This window comes from Sceloporus undulatus, chromosome 2 (genome assembly GCF_019175285.1).
Source record: "Sceloporus undulatus isolate JIND9_A2432 ecotype Alabama chromosome 2, SceUnd_v1.1, whole genome shotgun sequence".
In the NCBI taxonomy this organism is placed as follows: Eukaryota; Metazoa; Chordata; class Lepidosauria; order Squamata; family Phrynosomatidae; genus Sceloporus; species Sceloporus undulatus.
The window spans coordinates 172884654-172907400 of NC_056523.1; the positions used below are offsets into that span (position 1 = coordinate 172884654).

General features: G+C 43.6%; 1 long non-coding RNA gene across 2 annotated transcripts; it reads left to right on the forward strand.

The window, feature by feature from the left end:
• Positions 1-10731: 10731 nt before the first annotated feature.
• Positions 10732-22403, forward strand: LOC121920749. Of its 2 annotated transcripts, XR_006101750.1 has the most exons (4): positions 10732-11067; positions 12222-12319; positions 19556-19639; positions 22292-22403. It is a non-coding gene; the product is annotated as an uncharacterized LOC121920749 (long non-coding RNA). The 2 variants fall into 2 exon arrangements; XR_006101751.1 differs by lacking the exon at positions 12222-12319.
• The last annotated feature ends 344 nt before the right edge of the window (positions 22404-22747 follow it).

Here is a 22747-nt window from a genome sequence, read left to right on the forward strand (position 1 = left end):
TGCATTGGTGCCTGTGTATTATAGTTTTACACATTTTCAGTCAGGAAGCAACTCCCGAGAACCTGTATCTTCAGAAATTAGAAGCATCTTGTGGAGTTTTTTCTCATGAGCTTGGGTTCATATATAACAGAAAGCCATTTCATGGTTTGATGGGTTCCAGTTCTAGTTGCATCTGAACCCATATATACAGGTGCCATGGTTTATCATCTAACCCCAAACCACACTTAAAAGCCAAAGCTTGTTGCTGGCCTGTGGGCTCTGGCTTATTTAAACCATAGTTTTTTTGTTACGACTGAACCCAGACCTGTGGCTTGTCTCAGTGGCATCACTGGGGTTGGTGTCACCCAATGTGGTAACTCATGGTGTCACCTTCCCCTGACCTCCTCCCATAATACACCTATACAGAATCTCTCCTTTCTCCTCCCACTGAGCCTCGCCTCGCTCACACCATCTTTTCGTCATTTGAAAGAGATACAGGTGAATTCCACAGCACGTTTCTGCCAAAGTGCAGATGTTTGCGGAGCAGTGGTATCATCCTCCCTTACGGTGTCACCTGGTGCAGTCCACATCCCCAATGACACCACTAGCTTGTCTCCAGCTTGTTTTTCCATTTGCCCAAGCTGAAACAGCAGTTGAGAAAAGGGACAAGAAAGTAACAGATCAGAAATGAGCAAAAAGAACTGGTTTGTTTGTTGCTATGTGGGTCAATTTATGACTGCAGCAACAAACAATTTTAATAGAAATAATGCCATAAGATGGCATGCATCTGCCTTCTGCAGATGTGACTTCTGCTCAAGGTTAAGGGAGCTACCAGGAGATTTTCAAGTGCCTCAGATCCACAAGCAAGTCTGACCAAGAAGCCTTTATAGGAATCAAAATGCAGCAGCTGATTTAATCTGGTCTATTAGTATAAAAAGGCTGTTTTATGGATGTAGCTGGTATCCTTCCAATTGCTTCTATTGGCTACAGTTGTGGGTGGTGCAGACACTGAATCCTTGCCAGATGTCCCTCAAATTACTGGTTCAGGAACTGACAAGGGATCCTTAGCATGCACATAATTATAGACTTTTAATCCATAATATGTAAAGCAGGTGATAGAAGAAATCGTTTTGGAGAGAGTTGTTGTCAGGAAATTGCCTATCCACCCAGTATCAGTATTACTTTAACATCTTTCAAGAAGGTGGAGGTTGGTTTATTTACATCCAACCATGTGCTCGCTCCAGTCAGTCAGTCTGTTCCAAAATGGCACCATGGCAATGAGCTTGTGTGGGCAAGAGAGAAGTGGGAGACACCACAACACAAAGCAATCAATGAGGCCATGCACAAAAAGAAAATTTCAAGTAGCGCTCATCCCCACCAGGGTCTTAAAGGCCACTGGTTCCCCTTGTCTTTCTTGCATTGCAATACTTTGACTGAAGGATTCCCTGCCACCTCCTTTCTCCTCACCATCCCCCTGCTGACACTTTTCCCCTCACCAACCGCAGGATGTTTCCACCACCCCAGGAGGGGCGGTACCACCCAATTTGCATATCATTATTCTAGCAATTGATTCATGGAGTAGATGCAGTACAAAACAAATACTCTGTCTTGTCCGCAGGATGGTGCATTTTTCAAGTGGCTCCTAGAAGTAAAATACTCAGCAAACATCTTCTGGGTCAAGTGAGTTGGGAGGGGCACCCGATGGGATTCATTATGTTTCCCAGTGGAATCTGGCAGGAAGTCTGCAATGTGCTACTGGAATGCAGAGCCCTACTCAGTATTCAAAGAGTATTCATCACCATTTGCTGAATTCTGCCATAATTCACATGCAGCCCATAAACACCAGCTGGCCAAACATGGAAGCCCAGTGTTTGAATAGCCCAGGCCTTAGAATGAGAGGCAGCATTCTATTCCTTTTCTAATGATTTTTATTCAAGAGATCTCTTTTCATTTCAAGAGATAAAAGGCTCTCCGCAGGAGGTACAGAGCTCTTGGTCAGCTCAGGAGAGCTTTCAGCGCAAACTGTTCTGCAGCTCTGCTAATAAGTCACATATTGTTTTGAACTCTGAATGAGGATGGGCTACTTGTATCAAGCAAACAATAGGCATTAAACCCAGTGGCACATATGGGATTGTTCCTGGCTTTCTTCATGGAGAAACAATCCCATAATATACGGCTGCACTCCAGGCACAATTGCTTGGAAAAATACCATTGGAAACAGAGGTTACTTCTGAGGAATTGTATTTAAAGACCATGGTGCACATGTGCTTGGAAAGGCTGCAAAGCATATGGGGTCATGAAATGATAAACACCATGCAAGGGACTGCATCAAAAGAAGTAGGTGTATTGCATAGCTATATCTCCGTAGTTACTTTTCCTGATGTTAACCCTTTCAATCTACCTTGTGTGTAGGGCAACATCTCCCAAATACAGCCATTTTCATGTTATTGGAAAGCAAGATGAAATCAGTGGAGATTTCCCTGATCTCCAACAACATGGAAATGGCCATGTTCCAAAGGACATGTCTCTGCAGATTATGTCCTTCAGGTGTGTCCAGCTACAGGAAAATAGCTGAACTCATCCTTGAGCCAGCCAGAAAGAAATGGCTGTGGTATTGCGGTGTGCTGCCACACTACTTTTAAGGTGGGTTGGATTTTGATTGTTGTGAGGTCAGAACAGAATACCAAATATTGGCCAAAAAGAGAGAGTTACAAAGGCATAACCCCAACACCATCAGAATTCACTACCAGGATGCTAGCTTTGTACAAAACATTAAAGGGTAGCCATGCTGGCTATATAACAAATCCAACAACATAAAAATTCCACCAAACAGTATCAAATAATGATACAGTCATTGGGCCAACCAAAATGCACAATATACATGTTGCAAGCTAAAAATATTGCAGTGGAGCTTCAAAAGCTTGCAACATGTATATTGTGCATTTTGGTTGGTCCAATAAAGGTGTCACTATAGAATACTAGCTTGTGTTTTGTCAACAATTACATTCATCTCTTCTTGGCCAGCAGTATTCCCATTCTGACAATGATATGATCTAATGTAGCAGCTATAATCTGCTTTGGGGTCTTTGATTCCATACTGAAAATGATCAGTTCATGTGCTTCACTGGCTCATTCATCTACATTTTCCCTTTTTGCTGCCTTAGTGCAGTAGCATAAGCACTGTTAGTAAGCTACTTTATACTTCTCCCCACCCTGTCATCTCTTCTTTCAAAGGGAAGAGAGAGAAGACTGAAGATCTGGGAAGCAGGATCACAGAAAGCAATCACCCTTTGGAAACTCAGAATAGCTTTGATTATGGTGGGTGGGCAATACATACAGTGTCTACCACCTTTACTGGCTTCTGTACAGTAATGAGTGGCAGCCAATGGTGTAGATGTATTTCACTAAAAAGCATAGCATTTAGGGTGATGTGAGATGCTGCCTTTCAGATTAGAGAGCAACAGTGATCCATTTGCACCTGCAGGTCACCAAGTGACAGATATGCATGTGTGAATCAGCCCTTCTTTGCTGTTCAGTCTTGGACAAGCTTCAATATTCTTTTTGTGCCTCTCCATGTGCAAAACAAGACAGTTTAAACAGCATTAACCACTTGTCAGAAAAGTGTGGTGGGCAGAATCCTTGCAATGCCAACTGTTGTGTTGGGGATACATGGAGATGAGTAGCCAGGCCCTCTTCTTCAAATCATGGCTCCTTGAACCGTGGCTCAACCGGTTTCCTGAATATATTGGAGATGTGCAAATATAATAATAATAATAATAATAATAATAATAATAATTATTATTAGTATTATTCTATTATTATTATTATTATTTATATACCGCCCTATGGCAAACCAATCCGGGCGGTTGACAACAGTAAAATATAAAATATAACAATGAAAAACACTTTATCCCTCCCCCCCTTAAGACAATATTAAACAGTATAACATATTAAAAACACAACATCAAGCATAAAAACAGCAATTAAAACGCTGATATCCCTCTGTTGATCCTCGACCATCACTGAGATGGGGCCACGGGAGGAATGAGGGAATCAGGGAACCTGGGCTGGGATGGTTAGTCTGGAAATATGTTTCTCCAGTGGATGCTTGAAGCCCCCTCCTGGTTCCCATGGGTGGGGAGGGGGAGGGTTGGTGTTGTCTTCCCCTGTATATCAAAGCAGCTACCTCTAGGGAATGGCTTCTCTCAAGATCTGTAGGCCTGGCAGCTGCACTTCTCAGGAACAGCTGGGACCAGTTCTGCTGACAGAACTATTGTGAGTTGATTGTGCATCTCCTATAGCCTGATGTGTTGAAACCTCAGCAGTTTGTCTTGTCCTCCAAGGTTCTCCAAGATATTACTCCCCCCCCCGCGCTAGTTTTGATGAGCACCTGTGCGTACAAGTAGGTGCACCTCTGTCATCTACTTCCTCCCTTTCCTCTTGAATTGAACATGTTTCTGTACAGTTCTACCACGCTGCTGTCCAGTGTGGGGAGAGGTCAACGTTATCACTATTGTTGTGTGCCTTCCAGTCATTTCTAACTTATGATGACCCTAAAGAGAGCCAGTGACAGGGCTTTCTGGGGCTGTGTGACTCATCCAAGGTCACCCAATGACTGAACCTTGGTCTCCAGAGTTGTAATCCTATGCTCCTACCACTACAGTAGGCTGGCTCTCAAAGCAGTTCAAAGTAAGCTAATGATTAGGGCTGGTCCTACCATTAGACATAGGCTGCATCCACACTGCAATCGGACACCTCCTTAACTGCCATGGCTCTATGCTTTGGAATCCAGGGATTTGTAGAATTCAAAAACATAAGCCTGTTAGTCTGGAAAAACCAGGATGCAAAGAGTTCTTACAACACCTTTGCGATTAACTGAAAGACAGAAGTTGGTAGCATCCAACTGCTACCAGCTTCTACCTTTAAGTTAGTCTCAGAGGTGGGATTTGCAGTTTGTTGTGGCACCACAGCTCTCTGACAGAGAAAGCTAAATGACTCACAAAACTACAGTTTCCAGAATTCCATAGCATTGAGCCATGGCAGTTAAAGCAGTGACAAACTCAATTATTTCTGCAGTGTGGATGCAGCCAGAGTGAGGTAGCCACCTCAGGTGGCAGATATCAGGTTGTCATGAAAGGACAGTAGACAGTAATTCAGTAACTATTATAGTCATAATTTTATAGTTTTGGAGAGGGGAGAAGCACTTTTGAGGTGTTCTATCACATGTGCTAGAATAATTGGGTTGGCTTTAAATGCTATGTACTTCCATGGGAGCAGCAGAGCAACTCCATTTTGCTGCCTGAGGCTCTGCCTCAGGCAGCAAAATGGAGTTGCTCTGCTGCTAAATGGGCTTTGCACATGAAGCTTCTTCCTACTGTGGAAAGTATATGTGTGTATGCAACAATCTCCTCCGCCCCCATCTTCAAAGAAAACATAAAGGGGATAGAACTGCATAGTTCCTCCCTTCATGTACACATGTGCAGGGTGACTACACACCCCATCATCCATGAGCATGGCACACTGTTTTAGTAAGACTTTTTTTGAATTTTTTTGTTAAACCAATTAAAATTTAAAAATACTACATCTATTCCATCACATTTTAGATACATTTTGTACATCTAAATACTGTGTTACAATAGAATCAAAAACGCAAATGAAAAAGAAAATACAGAAAATATAACACAAAACAATTCCAAGATGAAAGAAATTTCTTACGTTGTTACATTTCCATAGTAGAGGACTATAGTCACAATTCTTTTTCATCTTTCCCCACTCAAAGCTTATCCTCTTTCTTTTAGTAAGACTTTTGACAAGTTCCCCTGTTAGGAAGGATCGAATTAGGGGAATTTACGAAAGGGGTGTCCTAACTGTGCACGCAGCGGGGTCGGGTCCCTATGTGTATACCAGAGGTCATCTAGTCCAACCCCAGAGAGAAAGAGACTCGAAAATGCCAATGAGTTGCAATAAAAATATGAAACATTTATTAAAGCCACACAACAACGGGGATCACACATGCACAAACACACATTCAATGCTAAAGTAAGGGAAGGGTGAGTTCGGGAGTAGAGGAGAAAGGATAGAGGCACTGTTGGGATATTTATCTTAGGAGTCTTCTCCAAAGCGATGGATGTGAGGGATGTGAGCGGACACGGCCGCAGGAATGGGGAAAGCAAGAGGCGACTGCGGTGGCTAGGAGCTGAGTTCCAGCGGGCAAAGCTAACTAGAGGCCCGAAAGACAGTGAGCTTGGCTTCGTTCAAGTGATTTCAGCAGAGCCCAAGGCTCAAGGATCACAAGCTTGGAGCAGGCTGCTCGACAAGCAAGGTATCAGGTTTGGAACTCAAAGCTCAACAAGCCCACTGGAGGGTTGGAAGTGGGGTACTTTTATACCCCTGAACATAACCTCAGGCTATGGCAGCCTGGCGAACAAAGGCTTGATGACTTTATCTTTGTCTAAGCTGAAACTTACACAATGGATACACAAAGAGGAGGTCTGGCACTTTTCAGGAGGGGACAAATATCTCGATGGTGGAGCTGTTAACTTAATCACTGGCTCTCAAAAGGAGGAAGCTCTGCTATTGTCTTCCTGCTTTGGGCAGCCTGCGAAACTAGTATGGCAACTCCCAAAACTGCTTGCTGAAAGCTTTAGAATCTACCTTCTTCCTTTAACCAAGCCTAGCAAGACAACTGGCTATGTGGTCAGCTTGCTCTTAGGGTAATGGCGGCTAGCGAAGGGGTCAGTCAGGGGTCATAGATTTAGATCGCATGGCACCCAAAATTTATATAAAACCAAACTTGGTAACACCCCCATGATATCCTTCAAAAAAGCTAGTAAAAGGAGAGCTAGAGAATGCTACTGTTAGGTAGATCTGCAGTTGGATGCTCCTCTGCATCCTGGAGAGAAGTGACCAGTGGGGTGCCACAGGGTTCTGTCCTGGGCCCGGTGCTATTCAACATCTTTATCAATGACTTGGATGATGGACTAGAAGGCATGCTTATCAAATTTTCAGATGACACCAAATTAGGAAGAGTAGCTAATATCCCCGAGGAGAGGATCAAAATTCAAAATGACGTTTAACAGATTAGAAAGCTGGGCCAAAACTAACAAAATGAAATTCAACAGGAAGAACTGTAGGATACTACACTTGGGCATTAAAAATGAAATGCATAGATGTGTGATACTTGGCTTGATAGTAGTACAGTATATGTGAAAGTGATCTCGGAATCTTAATGGACCACGAGCTCAAGATGAGTCAGCAATGTGATGCAGCAGCTAAGAAAGCCAATGCAATTGAGAGGGGAAGAGGTGGAGAATCACTCCCATTGACCACTTGACTGCCCAGTACTGGAACTGTAGCAGGACGAACCTACTGCACCTGAAGACTAAAGGCAAAGCAGCAATTTTGGGAGCTTATTGATGGGTTTTCCCATTACTTAAAAGGGTCACTCTATCAATGCTTTAAAGGCAACACAGCAATGAAAGAGACAGAACCTTGTGTGATAAGTATGGCCAAAGATGCTATTTGCTAGCTTTAATTTCAGTTTAAAAGCCTCACATGCTAATGCCCCTAATCTAAAGCATCAGACTAATTTAGGAAACCCAGTACAACCTTATGAGCCAGTCCAAGAGGTGAAGAATGAGAAAAACAGCTGCTGGCTACTCCCTGAGGTGACTACTTCCTACTCCTTAATGGTAGTGCTGGCCTTGATCCCTTTGTAGCCTTGGAGCCAATAGTATATGTGGAGGAAAATTTTTTACTCATTTGAAAATCTTTCTTTTTGAATCACCATGTTTAGCAAGAACATGTCTGTTCCTACTGCTGACATCAACACAGAAACCAGCGTTTTGTTGTACTCAATTCAATGAAAGCAATCGCAAAACAACACCCCCCGCAATAACTTGAAATTCCTTGCAGATTTTTTAACTTTTTATTTGTTTTTCATGGTTATTCCTCTTTGATTGAATTGGCTGAGTTGCCCATCTTCAAAATTCAGTAATAAGTTTAGTAGCAAAGAGTTAAAAAGGGAGGAGGAAAAGCAGGGCAGGCAGATCTCTATATTTACAGGGTTTAGAGGCCTCCCAATCCATGAAGCAAGAAAGTGGAGAGGAAAAGTTTAAGGCACTAAGAAAGTGTGCAACTGAAAGCTTTCTCCCGCACCTCGCAGTACCAGAGCTTGGACAAGTTACTTTTTTGGATGACAATTCTCAGAAACGTCCACAGTTCCCCCATTCTTTGTCTATGCTGGCTGGGGAGTTTTCACCTGAAGAAGTAACTTTCCTAAGGATCTCTTCTCCTGACAAAACAAGTTGCATAACAATGACGCTGGACTGGAAACCCATACAAACAAGTCCATTGGTGAAACCACCTCACAAAGCAAGTGGGAAGGGAGAACAAGCCAGCATACAACAACAGCTGTTTCTCCCTGTCCGCCCCCACACTACACACTACACACACACACACACACACACAAATACATCCTTTCTCTCTGTAACAGGCTCAGTCACCCAAACCCTCAGTTTGTCAGAGATTCAAATCAAATGGTGGAGTCCAGGATGCTTAAAGACACTTCTGAATACAGGCACATTTCTTTGGCTCAGGCAAGGAGGGCCCCTTCTGCTTGTCTTCCCAGCCCCAAGGCATGAACTTCAGTAACAAACAGAAACCAATGCCTGGCCTTAAATGACCCTTTGAATTTCATAACGATGGCAAATTAACAATTTTGCACAGAGCAACTCCAAGGAGTACAAGGAACCAACCAGGTTCAAATAAAGATTTTAACCAGACTGACAGTTGTTCCCATGCCAGTGGGCACACACATGCACACACACACACCGAGGAGTGTTTGCTGCTGTTTCAAATGTGGCCTTGGCCACAGGGATCAGTTGAACCACATAAACCCAGATCAATTTAGCTGTGACTACAGGACAAAGAATTCCTCTATTGAAGAAAGAATTAAAAGTGGAAACTGCCCACACAAACATGTTTCTCTGGAGCAGCCATGTTGCGCTAGGCACACAGTTAGCCATGCAAGAGGTGTATTGTGCATAGAGGGTTGCAAGGATGCTCCAAGAGCCAAAATGCAGTGTGATGTATTTGTTCTGGGACACATACCTGAGGACTGTTGTAATACAGTGGCAAACAGACTGAGGAGCTTATTGCATGAACTTTAAAACTGGCTCAAGCATCCCAGGCTGCAGCTAGGACATGGGGTGGAGGCGAGGATTATTGCATGCTAAATCACCACCTAATCGCCAGCCACCATCAGCTTGGGTCCAAGCTGGGTCCCAGCCATGCTCCACCAGCATGCCTTCTAAAAAGTGCTGGCGGAATGTAGCTGGGACCTGGGCTGATGGTGGCTGGTGATTAGATTGTGATTTAGCATGCGATAGTTCCCACTTCCATCCTGTGTCCCAGCTGCAGCCTGGGATGCTTGAGTCAGTTTTAAAGTTCATGCAATAAGCTCCTGAGTTGTGTGCACCAGGAAGGCTCTGGTTCCAAATTCACCAATGTGTTTGAGTGCTGCTTCTCAGCTGCAGTAATACTGGGCTTACCTGAAAGTGTTGTTATAAGAAGGACTAGCATAATGCACACAAAGCCATTGGTAAGGCTCTAAAAGGGAGCCAGCGTGATGCAGTTGTTTGAGTGTTGAACTACAACTCTGGAGACCAGAGTTTAAATCCCTGATCAGCCGTGGAAACCCACCAAGTGACCTTGAGCAAGTCCCACTCTCTGACTCAGAGGAAGGAAATGGCAAACCCCCTCTAAACAAATCTGGCCAAGAAAATCTTAGGACAGTGTCACCTAATGCTTGTTGTAAGTTGGAAGCAACTTGAAGGCATACAACAACAACCAAAAGGGACTTCCCCAAGTTGGAGCATCTTCACCCCTAATGGAGATAAAGTCAATCATCTCCTTCTAGCTCTATGAGACTCTGCCTCTTTTCCTACAGTTTGAAGTTACTTCAGCCATCCTTCTAAGCAGAGGAACGCTAATGCTGCTACACAAATTTTTGCGTAAATTTCTACATTAAAAAAGAAAAGAAAAAGGGTGACCGAGGGGGCAAAACTTACATTCAAATTGGGGAAGTACTATTTCCTGGTGGAAATGATCAGTTGACCCAGGTCACCATGCACCAATCTGTTCTACCCTCTGAAAACTCCAAAGCAATGCTGCCTTTGGGGATGTCTACACACACAATTGTCTAGATTTTCTAGGAAAGTGCAGGGTAAAAGGCATGTTTTTTTAAAATCAGATTAAAGCCCTTGAACCACATTTCAGTGAAACGTCAAGAATGTCATGTGTCCTGATTGCAATGACTATGAGTTGAATACAGATTTTTTTAGCAGGATAGACAACCCCTAGCTGAATGTGACTACAGTTCCAAACATCTCCAGCCAGGATGGCCATTTATGGGAGAGGTAGGCCAAAGCAACTGCTAGGTTCCAAACTGGGAGAAGCTTCTTTAAAAGCACTGTAGCTTCTGTTTGGGATACTCAGGTTGCCATCATTTCAGCTAAAGGTTGCAACTCTCGGGCCCTCTCTGTACAGGCCAGACTACTCCAGAGTATTCCTGCCCTGGAATTGCCCTGATGTTGCTTCATTACTTGGCATTCTTGTTGCAACACTTGCTGGCTGTTCACATGTACGTCTTGCCCAATGCAGCCGCTGCCATGGGTGATTCACTTGCCAAGGTGCCCAGTGTCAATCATATGGCCAGGTGCCTCATTCTGACCTCAGAGTGAGCGACTCACAGTAGTGGTGGCCATGCAGGGTCAGGGTGACCAGACATCCTCTTTTTCTAGGACACATTCTACATTTCAGCCTTCTGTCCAGGAGGAATTCCAAAATAACCTCCATTTTGAGCAGGAGTAAGAAGCATGAATTTATATTTTGATCAGTGTTTTTAGCTTTTATTTGGTAATGTCCTACATTTTTCTGGAATATCCTAATTTTTGGTGCCCTGTCCTCCTTTGGTGTTAGGATATTGGTCACCCTATACTGGGTGGCACACATTTGAATCAACCACTCAGTGTCACAATGGAGGGCTCTGATGCATTGTGAATTCTCATAAAAGATCTGGAGCAAAAGGTGAGCTATTTTAATTCATTCTGGGGGGGGGGCAGTATACCCCAGGTGATGAATGGGCTGGATGTTGTCCAGTGTGCTCATACCAGAACAGGGGTTTTATTTCGCCTGTGAAGACAGGACCCTAGAATTGTAAGCATTGGAAGGGGTCCCAATGGCCTTCTGGGTGGCTAGGGCTTCTGTGAATTGCTGTACAACAACATTCAGAGGGTCACACATTTTCCTCAATACTTTCATGCGGTTTCCTTTGAAAAAATGTTGGAAAAGGAGATATCTTTTGCAGCTAACAGAAAAACATATTTTTCTGCTCATCCCTGCTCAGAACAGAACACTATCTCCTTTTACCAAGGCTGGACAACTGTGCCCCCCCCCCCAAATGTTTTTGTCTGCAGCCCTAGCTGCAGAGTTATTAGTGTGGGATTATGGGATCTGCAATCCTCCACCTCTGTCAGGCTTTTGGAGGACAGCATTTGTCCACAGTTGCCCATTATGCCAGAGATGAGGGAATATGTGGTGCTCTGAATATTGTTGGACTACAGCTCTCATGCGGACCCTCCTGGCTATGCTGACCAAAGCTGATGGGACTGGCAGTCCAGCTCTAACATCAGGAGGCCACACACTTACTTCCCCACCACCCACCACCCACTATATTCTTAATATTAGGTGTGGGAAAGCTGAAACCCCTCCAGAAGTTTTGGATCCCAGCTCCAAGCATTCCACATTATGACGGGAGTTGCAGTCCAACAACATTTGGATACATGTAATGTATCTGAGATAGGGATCTTCCTGTAAAATTAACAGGCAGCAAGCAAGTTCCCTCACCATTAGATAATTATGCTCTAAAACCAACAACTGTATGATAGCATAGAGATCACTAGTCAGAGCTCTGTCCCAAAAAGATAAATGGAAATGACTGGAAGACAGGAAAGCCAGTGGCTGTTAGCCAAATATTTATCAGATAGAGACTTTTGGGGTGGTGGTGGTGGTATTGCAGTCCTGAATGCCAGAAATAGATGGAACAACTCGGCCCATCATGTCTGTGCTTCTTGTCAACTTCCTTTTTAATCATCTGCTACTGGCTGCCAATGAACGAAGGATACCTATAGGTTTGGCCTACATCGGAAGACTGAGTTATTTCAGAATTTCCTTTGTCCTAGGTTAAAGTCCAAAGGTGATGAATAACTGTCCTTCTCTGTGGCCCTTAAAGCAGAGGTCTTGCCTGCCTAGAACAGTTTCACAATCCTTTTAAGACCTGGTAACTGATTAAACTGTCTATTTATTCAACTCTGAAATATGCTTCTGGTTGTTATAAGGTTACTAGCTTCCACTGTGCTTTTGAGTTCCCCCAATGAAATGTCAGCATGGTGCAGTAGTTTGAGCATTGGGCTAGGACTCTGGAAACCAGAATTTGAATCCCAGCTTGGCCATAAAACCACTGGATGTCCTTGGGTAAGTCACATCCTTTCAGACTCAGGGGAAGGCAATGGCAAGTTCCCTCTGAACAAATCTTCCTATGAAAACCCCAGAATAGGTTTGTCTTATGGTCACTATAGGTCACAAATGGCTTGAAGACGACAACAACAACATGGCTTGAAGACGACGACAACAACAACAACAACAACACAATTTCCATGCCATAATTCCTTCTAGTCTTTCTCTTTTTCCTTCTGTGCTCTGGTCTAGGAGCACCTCCAAGCTGTGAACAGAGTCCTTCAGGGAAAGTGTGACCCCGTCCAGAACTGGCTGGCATAACTCCATTCTCAGACTGGGAGTCCTTATTACTATGGGTTCCTCCATCTGTTCTCCATCCTCTTAGGATTGCCATAAGTTAGAAATAACTTGAACACACACACACACACACACACACACACACACACACACACACACACACACTATTCATTGTAGATTGCTGCCACAATGCAGAATTAAAGCAGCTTTAACTGTCATGGCTAAATCCTATCATATTCTGATATTTTTAGTTTGCCGTAACACCAGAGCTCTCTGAAAGAGAAGACTAAATATCTCACAAAACTACACATTCGCCAGCATTGAGCCATGGCAGTTAGAGCAGTGTCAAGATGCATTCATTCTGCAGTGTGCATGCAGGCTAAGAAAGAGCTGGAGAACGTGAGGCCCTCCAGATATTGTCAATACTTTATTGCCTGTCATCCCTCACCATTGGCTATGCTGCCTTAGTCTGATGAGAGTTGGAGTCCAACAGTTTCCAGAAGGTCACTCCCAGTTTATTGTGTGTGTGTGTGTGTGTACTGTGTATATAGTAGAGGGTACCAAAAAAAAAGAAAAAAGAAAAAAAAAAAAGAAAATTATCCCTCTGACCCCATTTCATCATGTAAAACTCCTGAATAAGTGAGGCAAACAGCAGCCACACCTTCTCCTGCCATTCTTTTGTTGTTCAAAATGTTCTGTTGTTGTTGTTGTTGTCATCACCAATGGTGATGGTGCAATTGAATAATGGTGGTGGTAGTAGTACTATTGGTGGTAGTGGTGGTGGTGAGGATGATGCCACAGTGTTGTGTGACACACCTGGGGGCCTGCTTACCCCAGCAGCTGCAGGACAGAGTGAACAAAAGACCTGATGGAGAACAGATGGAGGAAGCCAAAGTTGTAGCATCTTCTGTTTTATTGGTGGCCTAAGCAGAGTAAATCATAGGGTCATGTCATGACCCCCAAATCCAGTTGGCTGATGCAGCCTGACAAGGCCAGCTCTACCTTTTGGTAAAGTGAAGCAGCTACTAAAAGTAACAGCTGCTGATGCTGATCCTATTATCCACCCAAAGGATTTGAGCCCATAAATTGTACATACAGACCTCATACAATTTCATGCCTTCCAATGTATCTGTACCTAAGCCTTGGAGGGAGTAATAGAATTCAAGAGACTCTGCCAACCTCTTTTCTAGCAGCATTGCCTACTGTGACAATCCAGGCTAAGTATAGAAATTACAACACCAGGGGGCTGCCACTCTGTAGTATTGGCTGTTCACTCTCATTTTCTGGTTCACCCTGCCCTTGTCGGAACAAAAGCAAGCTTAGAATCTGATGGTGTTTCCGAGGGGAAGAGACTGCATTTCCCAGAGCAAGATTCCACCTCCCCACAGCTTGCCGATGGCAAGTTCTTCATAGTTGTTGTTGTTGTGTGCCTTCAATTCATTTCTGACTTATGGCAACCCTAAGGCAAACCTATCATGGGGTTTTCTTGGCAAGATTGGTTCAGAGGAGTTTTGCTGTGTTTTTGGAGCAATGTTATGATGCTCTGATTTCTGTGGAAAATATCACTGCTGAGATAGCTTAGCACTGTTCAAGTTGCATTTCAAGGGAACCCTGGGATTCCTTAGAAGACAATGGGTGACAGCCCTCATGACGAAGAACCATCTCTGAAGTGCAGCATGGCTGCTGCAACCTACATAGCTGCCTTCCCCTGCAAGGGAGAGTGATAGTGGGCAGTGAAACCTGTTATCTTCCATTACAGGGGGGCAGTGAATCCACTTCAGGCTTCAGTTCAGATTTTAAAGGACCTATCCAAGGTGCTGAACCTTTGCAAAGGGTGAGAATCACTCCACAGTTTTTCACCAATATAGGCCATGGATGTTGGCACATTGGAGTGAATTCTCATCCCACAGTGGGCAGTAGATAAGACCCAGGAGATGTGGCACATGCCCAACATACAGCATGCACACTAGTGAACAGCTCTTAGAGTGCTTCTAAAGCAGGATTTAGTGATAGGTGGGCTGTCACAGAAAATATATTTTGATGGAAACAAGCTGGAAAACCACTGGCTTTGGCAACACAGGGTCTGTCATATGATGGAAAGATCTATTTTCCATCCTGCACATGCAGAGAGGTCAAATATGCAGTGCAGAAATAATGCAGCTTGACACTGCTTTAACTGCCATGGCTCAATGCTATGGAGTCCAGATATTTGTACTTTGGTGGGGCACCAGATCTCTCTCACAGGGAAGGCTAAATATCTCATGAAACTGCAAATCCCAGAATTCCATAAGATTGAACCATGCAGTTAAAGTGATGTCAAATTGCATTATGTCTGCAGTGTAGATTACAGCAGAGAAAGAGAGGTTTTCTCATAGTTGTTTGGGCTGTTATGTTACAAGCAGACATGTCAGGATGCATCTACACTGTACAGGTAATCCAGTTTGACACTATTTAAAGTGCTGTAGCTCCATTCTACAGAATCCTGGGATTTGTAGTTTTGTGAGGCATCAGCACACTCTGACAGAAAAGGCTGAAGACCTTGTAAAAATACAAATCCCAGGAGTCTATGGCCTGTTACAGACTGCCAAAATAAAGCTGCTTCGGGTCTCTTTGGAGGTATGCTATTTAAATGATGCATGCACCCTAAGAATCCGGAAGCTGCACCAAAGCTGCACTCCAGTGCTTAGGAATGGAGTGTGGCTTTGGTGCGACCTCCGGACTCTTAGGACCCATGCATCATTTAAATAGCATACCTCCAAAGAGACCTGAAGCAGCTTTATTTTGGCAGTCTGTAACAGGCCTATGTGATGGAGCTACAGCAGTGAAAGTGGTGTCAAAATGTATTATTTCTACAGTGTAGATGCACCCACAGATGGGTTAAATATAGAAAATGTTTAGTTATTCTTCTAAGGAGATAAGGTCTGACACACCCTAAGGCTCAGGATAGGCTAACAAATGAACACACTGCTAATAAGCTTGTTTTTGTTTCATATTGGCCAGTTTTCACACACATACATGCATCCAGCAGGCCACACTGCCACCTTTTCCCCAGAACTAGCTGGAATACAACAGCAAAATACGAGATAATTTATTACGGTACATGGCCAGCATAACAAAGAAATATAACAGCATGTCCATTTGGTGTTTTCACTTTATTTGGGGCAGGGGTGAAGTGAAGAGAGCAAAAACATCATAATTTGAGGGGGGGGGGTCTTTACATGTTGTTGTGTGCCTTAAGTTGTTTCTGACTTATGGTGACCCTAAACTGACCCTATCACAGGGTTTTCTTGGCACGATTTGTTCAGGGAAGGTTTTCCTTTGCCTTCCCTTGAGGCTGAAAGAGTGTGACTTTCCCAAGTTCACCCAGTGGGTTTCATGGCTGAGTGGAGAACTGAACTCCAGTCTCCAGAGTCATACTCCAACACTCAGTCCACTGCTCCGCACTGGCTTTCTTTACATGGTTTGGAGGTATTAGGGGGCAGAAATATTTTTTAAAATGGGGGGGGGGTTCTGAAGGCTTTGGAAGACTCCTTGGTGATTGGAGACTGGGGAAAAAAAGAGATTGGGACCACTTACAGCTTGAGGTCAGGACAAGGCACTGAGACATGCTATAAAGGCTGGGTGCCTTGTTCTGACCTCAGCAGTGAGTGACACATTTCTATGGTGGCTGCACCAGGTGGCAGAGTTGGACACCTGTGTGAACAGCCTCCTAGCATTGGAGGGCCTCAGCTAACAGAGAGGTTGGGGAAGTTTCAGGGCCAGGATACTCCAGTCTGCCCTGGAGTACCCTGGCCAATACAGATACTATACTACCAATCTCTTTCTCCCTCTCAGACTGCTTTATTTTACAAGATTGTTATGAGGATGAAACAGGTAAGAGAGTCATACAGACTTCCCTGAACCCATTGCAGGATGTTAATATCAATAATAAATAAAAAAAGAGAGACCATCATTTAGAGATGTGCTCCTCAGAGCTTTATGCCACTGAAATAGAAATAGCAAGATGTACCTGCATCAACTGCAAAGACAGCACTCTTATTTTATTTATTAGCCTTGGCTAGGTGAGGCGGGGGGGGGGGGGGGGGGGGGGGGGGGGGAGGGGATGGATGCTATAGCCCTATAGCAGGAGCAGCCCTTAGAGAATTAATAGCCAAAGGGAGAACTCACTGATCTCGCTGATAAAACAGGCAGGCATAGTGGATCAAGGCATAGGGAAGGAGGGAGGGAGGGGGGGGAGAATGCGATACCTTGTGTGCATGTGTGTTCTCCTTAGACAGGGTGACCAGATGTCATGACCACAAAGGAGGACAAGGCACTACAAAATGGAGGACATTCAAGAAAAATACAGGACAGTACAAAATAAAAGCTCAAAACACTCATATGAATGTAAATTCTTGCTTCTTAGTCATACTCCAAATGGAGGACATTTTGGAATTCCTCGTGGACAGAAGGTTAAAAAGTGGGACATGTCCTGGAAAAGGAGGACATCTGATCAGCCTGTCCTTAGAAGCTGGATTCACCACTCCCAGGGCTCCGCTGTGTCCATTGTCCCATAGTGAGACGTTTGCTTGTCACAGCTGACTTGGCAAAGGGACAAGCTCACTGGGAGGTTATAGTGCTGCTTAAATGCTTTGCCCAAGCATCCCATAAACACACTGCAGGATGGAAGGAGGGAGGGAACTAAAGAAACACAATCTGCTAGGGATGGGGAATCCACTGGTTCCCTATTTAGGAGAATATGCAGGCGCTTGCTGCTAAATTGACTCTTGACTCCCGGGGTATGATGTCACATGACCTTTATGGGATAAGGTTACCATTCATTCCAGAAACCTCTCCAATGGGAAGACGAGGTTCTGATCTCATGCTTTTCCTACCCTGCCTTATTTATTTCTGTTTACGCTTATCTCTAAATACCAGTCAAGCTATCATTTCCCACATTGCACTCTATTGTAAGGCCAATGAGAGGCAGGGGTGGGAATACCAGATTCCTTCCCTGTTTCACTCTTTTTTGGTGCTTGGCTTCTGATATACCACCTGAGCATAGTTGCTTATAGTACATTATAGCATGCTCAGACACTCAATGCGCTGGGTGCTATACAGCCACAATGTACTGAAAGAATATCAAATGATCTTCTGATTAATTCTGATGTATCAAGAGTTCTTGCATGAGAAGACTGGCTTGAATCCTATCATTATTCCTAACTAGAGTAAACTGTTAATGTAATGAGATTTTCCTATGTGTTGATTCTTAATTCCATACTCCCCAAATGTCCTGATTTAACAGGGAGAATCCTGATGATTCTTCTGCCATCTCACTTTTTCAGCTGCTTTTAAAATGTACCGTACCAGTTTCTCTCTCCATTTTCTCCCTTAGTCCTCAGCTTACTTCTATTGATGCAATTTGAGCTCAAAATGAGAAAGTAATTTGTTCTCCATTTAACTCAGCAGGGGGAAAGGAGAAAAGTGGGTGAATCTTGCCCTTTCCAGTCAGCTCAGGCAAAAACAAGCTTCTGCAGGCTTTCCTAGTTTGTCTGTTCTTCCTCATTAATAACTTTTGCCATCTTGACCAAATTCTGATGTTGCATGACCACACCTGTCCTGATTTACATCTCCGAAATGCTGTAGGGCACACCATTCATCTGTTGATTCAGTGGATCCCCTCTGCTTGAGACTAGCTATTACAATTAAGGCCTTTATTTATTTAAAGTTGTTTTATTTTTATCCTGACATTGTAATCTAGCATATGAGAAATTTAGTTTTTGGCCTACAACTCTCAGAATCCATGATGACTGATGATTGTTGGCTTCAAAGCCCTACCCTGATGGTGCCACAATGTTCTTGTCACCCCACAGTACACAGAGCCCAGGTGTGTGCATTGCTTTCAGCTGCATCAGCTCCCCTTACTCAATGGGAAAAACATTCCAAGAGCTTCTATAAGTTGCAGCACAATAGAGGGAGCTTTGGATTGCATCCTATGTAGCAACAACTACATGGATTGCACTGCCATGTTTTGTGCTACCAGATGCATCCCCACAGCTCCACTAAGAAGCGGTGCAAGGAAATCTGCATCCAGAATCTGAGGATGCAGTGTTCCTTCATTGCATGTGTGAAAGTCACACTGCTGCCAAGCTGACAGCCAATGTAGTAAAGTGGCACAGTACCAATAGGGAATAACACATCTGATGGTGGGGAGAATGTTTCTTCCCTTGTTCCTTTCATCAAGTGGTCAGCAGTGTCAAAACTTGACAGGATTAACTATCTCTCCTGTAGGAGAAAAGACTGCTACCCAATCCACTGTTGTATGTGTGGTATTTGAGATTTGGGTCTTTTCACATACATTTGTGTTGCCAATCTCTTCCTCAACTCCTATCAGAACCTTCCAAGATGCTTTAAATGAATTTCCTGACAGCTAATACAGTGCCACTCAGATGACACTATTAGAACCATTTTCTCCCCCCCCCCCCCCCCACACACCTTATTTAAGTAGTTTGTGCTCATGGTCTTACTTTGTACTTTTTCGTTTAAAAATGCAATGCCTACTGAAAGCTCAGAGACAAGAACGTATTTTTCTCCAAACCACCAGAATATATTTATTCAAGCTTCACTTAAATAACAACACTCTAATCTCATGATGTGATGGGTTGATGCATGACTTTTTAGATGTAAACTCAACAGCTCTGTTATAGAAATGCCATAATTCCATCTGTCTAAAATGACACACTTAATTATCTCTTTTTCTAACACCTCCCCCCCACCCCGGAAGTGTTGCTCTGAAGACTTTTGAGCCCAGCTGATATACTCTATATTGGATTGTCGGTTGCATAGAAGAAGTATACAAAGTCCCCATGTGAGTAGGTGTAACTGAGCACAGTTGCTAGTGGAAAGTGCTTGATCCATAAAGGTGTCATCCCTACAAAGAGGACTAGTGGAGTGCCTGGGCTTCATGCTACTTGAGGGTACTCTAACCTTTAGAAAGACACTTTCAGAGGAGATCTCAAAATAGAAAGAGAATGTTGGTTTCTCTAGATACTGCTGGACTGTAACTCTTATGAATGCAGACCCTTTAACATTTCACTGTGGAAAACAGGGACTGGTGTGACCAAAAAACATTATAGTATAGTCAAAATGAGGAGGAACACACCAGCTAGGAGAAGCTGTGGAAGTTTGCCTGAGTCTAAGCCTACTAGGACCTGGAAAAACCACCTCTGAGTATTCCTTGAGTAAGAAAACCCTATGAAATTCATGGGGTCGCCATAAATCAATAGGTGACTTGGAGGCACATATCACACACACTAGGAAGGGCAAGATTTCTTCCACACTCTCCTCTCTCCTCCTCCTGAGTTCATTGAGTGCACAGGCCAAGATACTCCAGGGATACCCCAGAGTATCTTTGCTTGACATCTGCCCTGATACCTCCTCCATCACCTGACCATTCCCATACCATGGCAGCTGAGCCACCTGGTACTAGTTGACTATTTCTCAGATCAGAACAAGATCTGAGAAGAATGATGCCAGAGTAGGAGTGACACCACTTTATCTGCCACAACTCTATCCTACACAATCCTGGGATTTGTAGTTTGGTGAAGCACCAGAGCTCTCTGAATATCACCAGGCTGAATATCTCACCAAACTACAAATTCCAGGATTTGGTAGGATACAGGACCTTATTTCATGGAGAAAAAGACCCAAAATAGATTTGGGACTGCAAACTCAAAAGTGGGTATTACCACACGTAAAATCGCTGCCGCTGCTGGTGGATGACTAAAACCCAGATCCCAGCTGTGCTCAGCGGGCCACTTTGCAAAAACAGGAGCTTTCTATTTTTGCAAAGTGGCCGGATGAGTGCAGCTAGGACCCAGGTTGTAGTTGCCTGGCAACAGTGACGGTGATTTTATGTGTGGTAATACCTGCTTTTGAGTTTGCAATTCTGAATCTACTTCAGGTCTTTTTCGCCCTGTGATAAGGTCCTAACTCATGGCAGTTAAAGTGGGGTCACACTGCTTTAATTCTGCAATGTGGATATTCCCTATGTTTTTCTGTTGCAGCAAAAACAACAGAGACCTGGGCACTTTTAGAACTAACTAATTTTTTGTAGCATGAGCTTTAGTAGAGTGTAGACAACTGCATGAATCACACCTCTTCATTTTCACACCTTTGCTGTCTTAGAAGACACGTGAAGCAGGAAAATGTGCATTTCCATCACCACCAACCATCAGAGAGATATAGAAGCTGTCCCCAACACCCACCTCACCATCTGCCAGACACACACTTCTTCATGGGCAACAGGCAGGCATAGGTTTCTCCCCTTGGGCACCATTGCAGCAGCATACAAAAGCACAACTCAGGATTGGTTCACACCAATGTTGGCTGTGGGATTCTGAAGATTATAGTGCAAAGGAGGAACTGTCCCAGACCGTGGGTACACAGATTTGTGGACACAGTTTTATTCTTCTCTAAAGGATTGTCAGTATGAAAACTGGAGTGAGCTCCTGTACTTTTAATGGCTGTATAGAAGAGGGAATTTCAACAGGTGCTGTTTGTTACTTGGTTGTGTGACAAGCAACACCTGGTGAAATTCCCTGTTCTACCCAACCATTAAAGGGACAGGAGTTTTCAATTTGGCAACTTTTATTTGATTTCTGGTATAATTTATGTGGGTGAGCCAGTGTGATGTAGTTAGTGCTTTGAGCATTGGACTGCGACTCTGGAGAACACACTTTGAATCCCTGCTTGAACATAGAAACTCACTAGGTGATCTTGGGCAAGTGACACTCTTTCAGCCTAAGAGGCAAAGGCAAAACCCCTCTCAACATATCTTGCCAGGAAAACCTCGAGGTTGCTATAAATTGGAAACAACTTGAAGATACACAACAACAAATTACACTTGGCACTCCATATTCATGGATTCTTGATCGATGGATTCAATCATCCATGGCTTGAAAATATTCCCAAAAAATATAAATTCCAAAAGGCATACCTTGAGTTTGCCATTTTATATAAGGTCACCGTTTTACTATGCCATTGTATTGAATGGGACTTGAGGCTCCACAGATTTTGGCATTTCTTGGGGGGATGGGTGGGGGTGGGGCTGGGGCTGGGATCAAACCACAGCAGATACCAAGGGTCCATTGAATAGCAAGAATGTGTGGACTGACCCTACTGAGAAAGCAGATTAGGGGCTGAGGTAATTTTAAAATTGTGTTTGTGGCATAAATCTCTAATGGATAGTTCACAGGAGCCAGTTATCCCTCAAGAGTGAGGTTTTCCAATGACAAGCATGTGTAGACAGTTTTTCCCTGGGTGAAGTCTCTGTGACTCTAGCTATGCAATCCTGTACGTATCCACACACCTTTAAATAAATTTTGCTGAGTTCTGCAGGCTTGCACAAGACTGAAGCTTCAATCTCCTCACCCTTGTATACACACAGTCAAGCCCATACCATTTTTATTCTCTATAACAGAAGCATTGCTTAAATATTTGCTGTTTCCTTCTTCTTCAGATGGCTTGCCAGATGCTGATTTAGGCTGTTATTGTGGATGTTTAAAAAGGGATTAGTTAGGAAGCCCACCAGCACTGAAGAAAGAAAGACCAAGAGAGAGAATCACAAGAAACGTTTGTCCTGGCAATGGTAGCGAATATGTATTTCAATGAAAAGAAGAAGGTGAAGAAATGTATAACTTTCCAAAAATTCAAATTTCAGTCTTCAAAGAAACATTTATTTTAAAAATGGTTGCTGCCCAGAATTGAGATTGAGATTATACAGCAATATTTATTTCACTTGTAATCTCCTTGTATCAGGGACTGGTGTTTTATAGAAGATTATACCGTTGTTCAACTACCATATATGCTACTGGTGAAATATGGCTGTGTTACCATCAAGATATATGGGGCAACACTCCTGCCTTCTCAAAGCTCCCCAGTATGGACTGAGTGTTATAAAGAAAATACAAAAGGA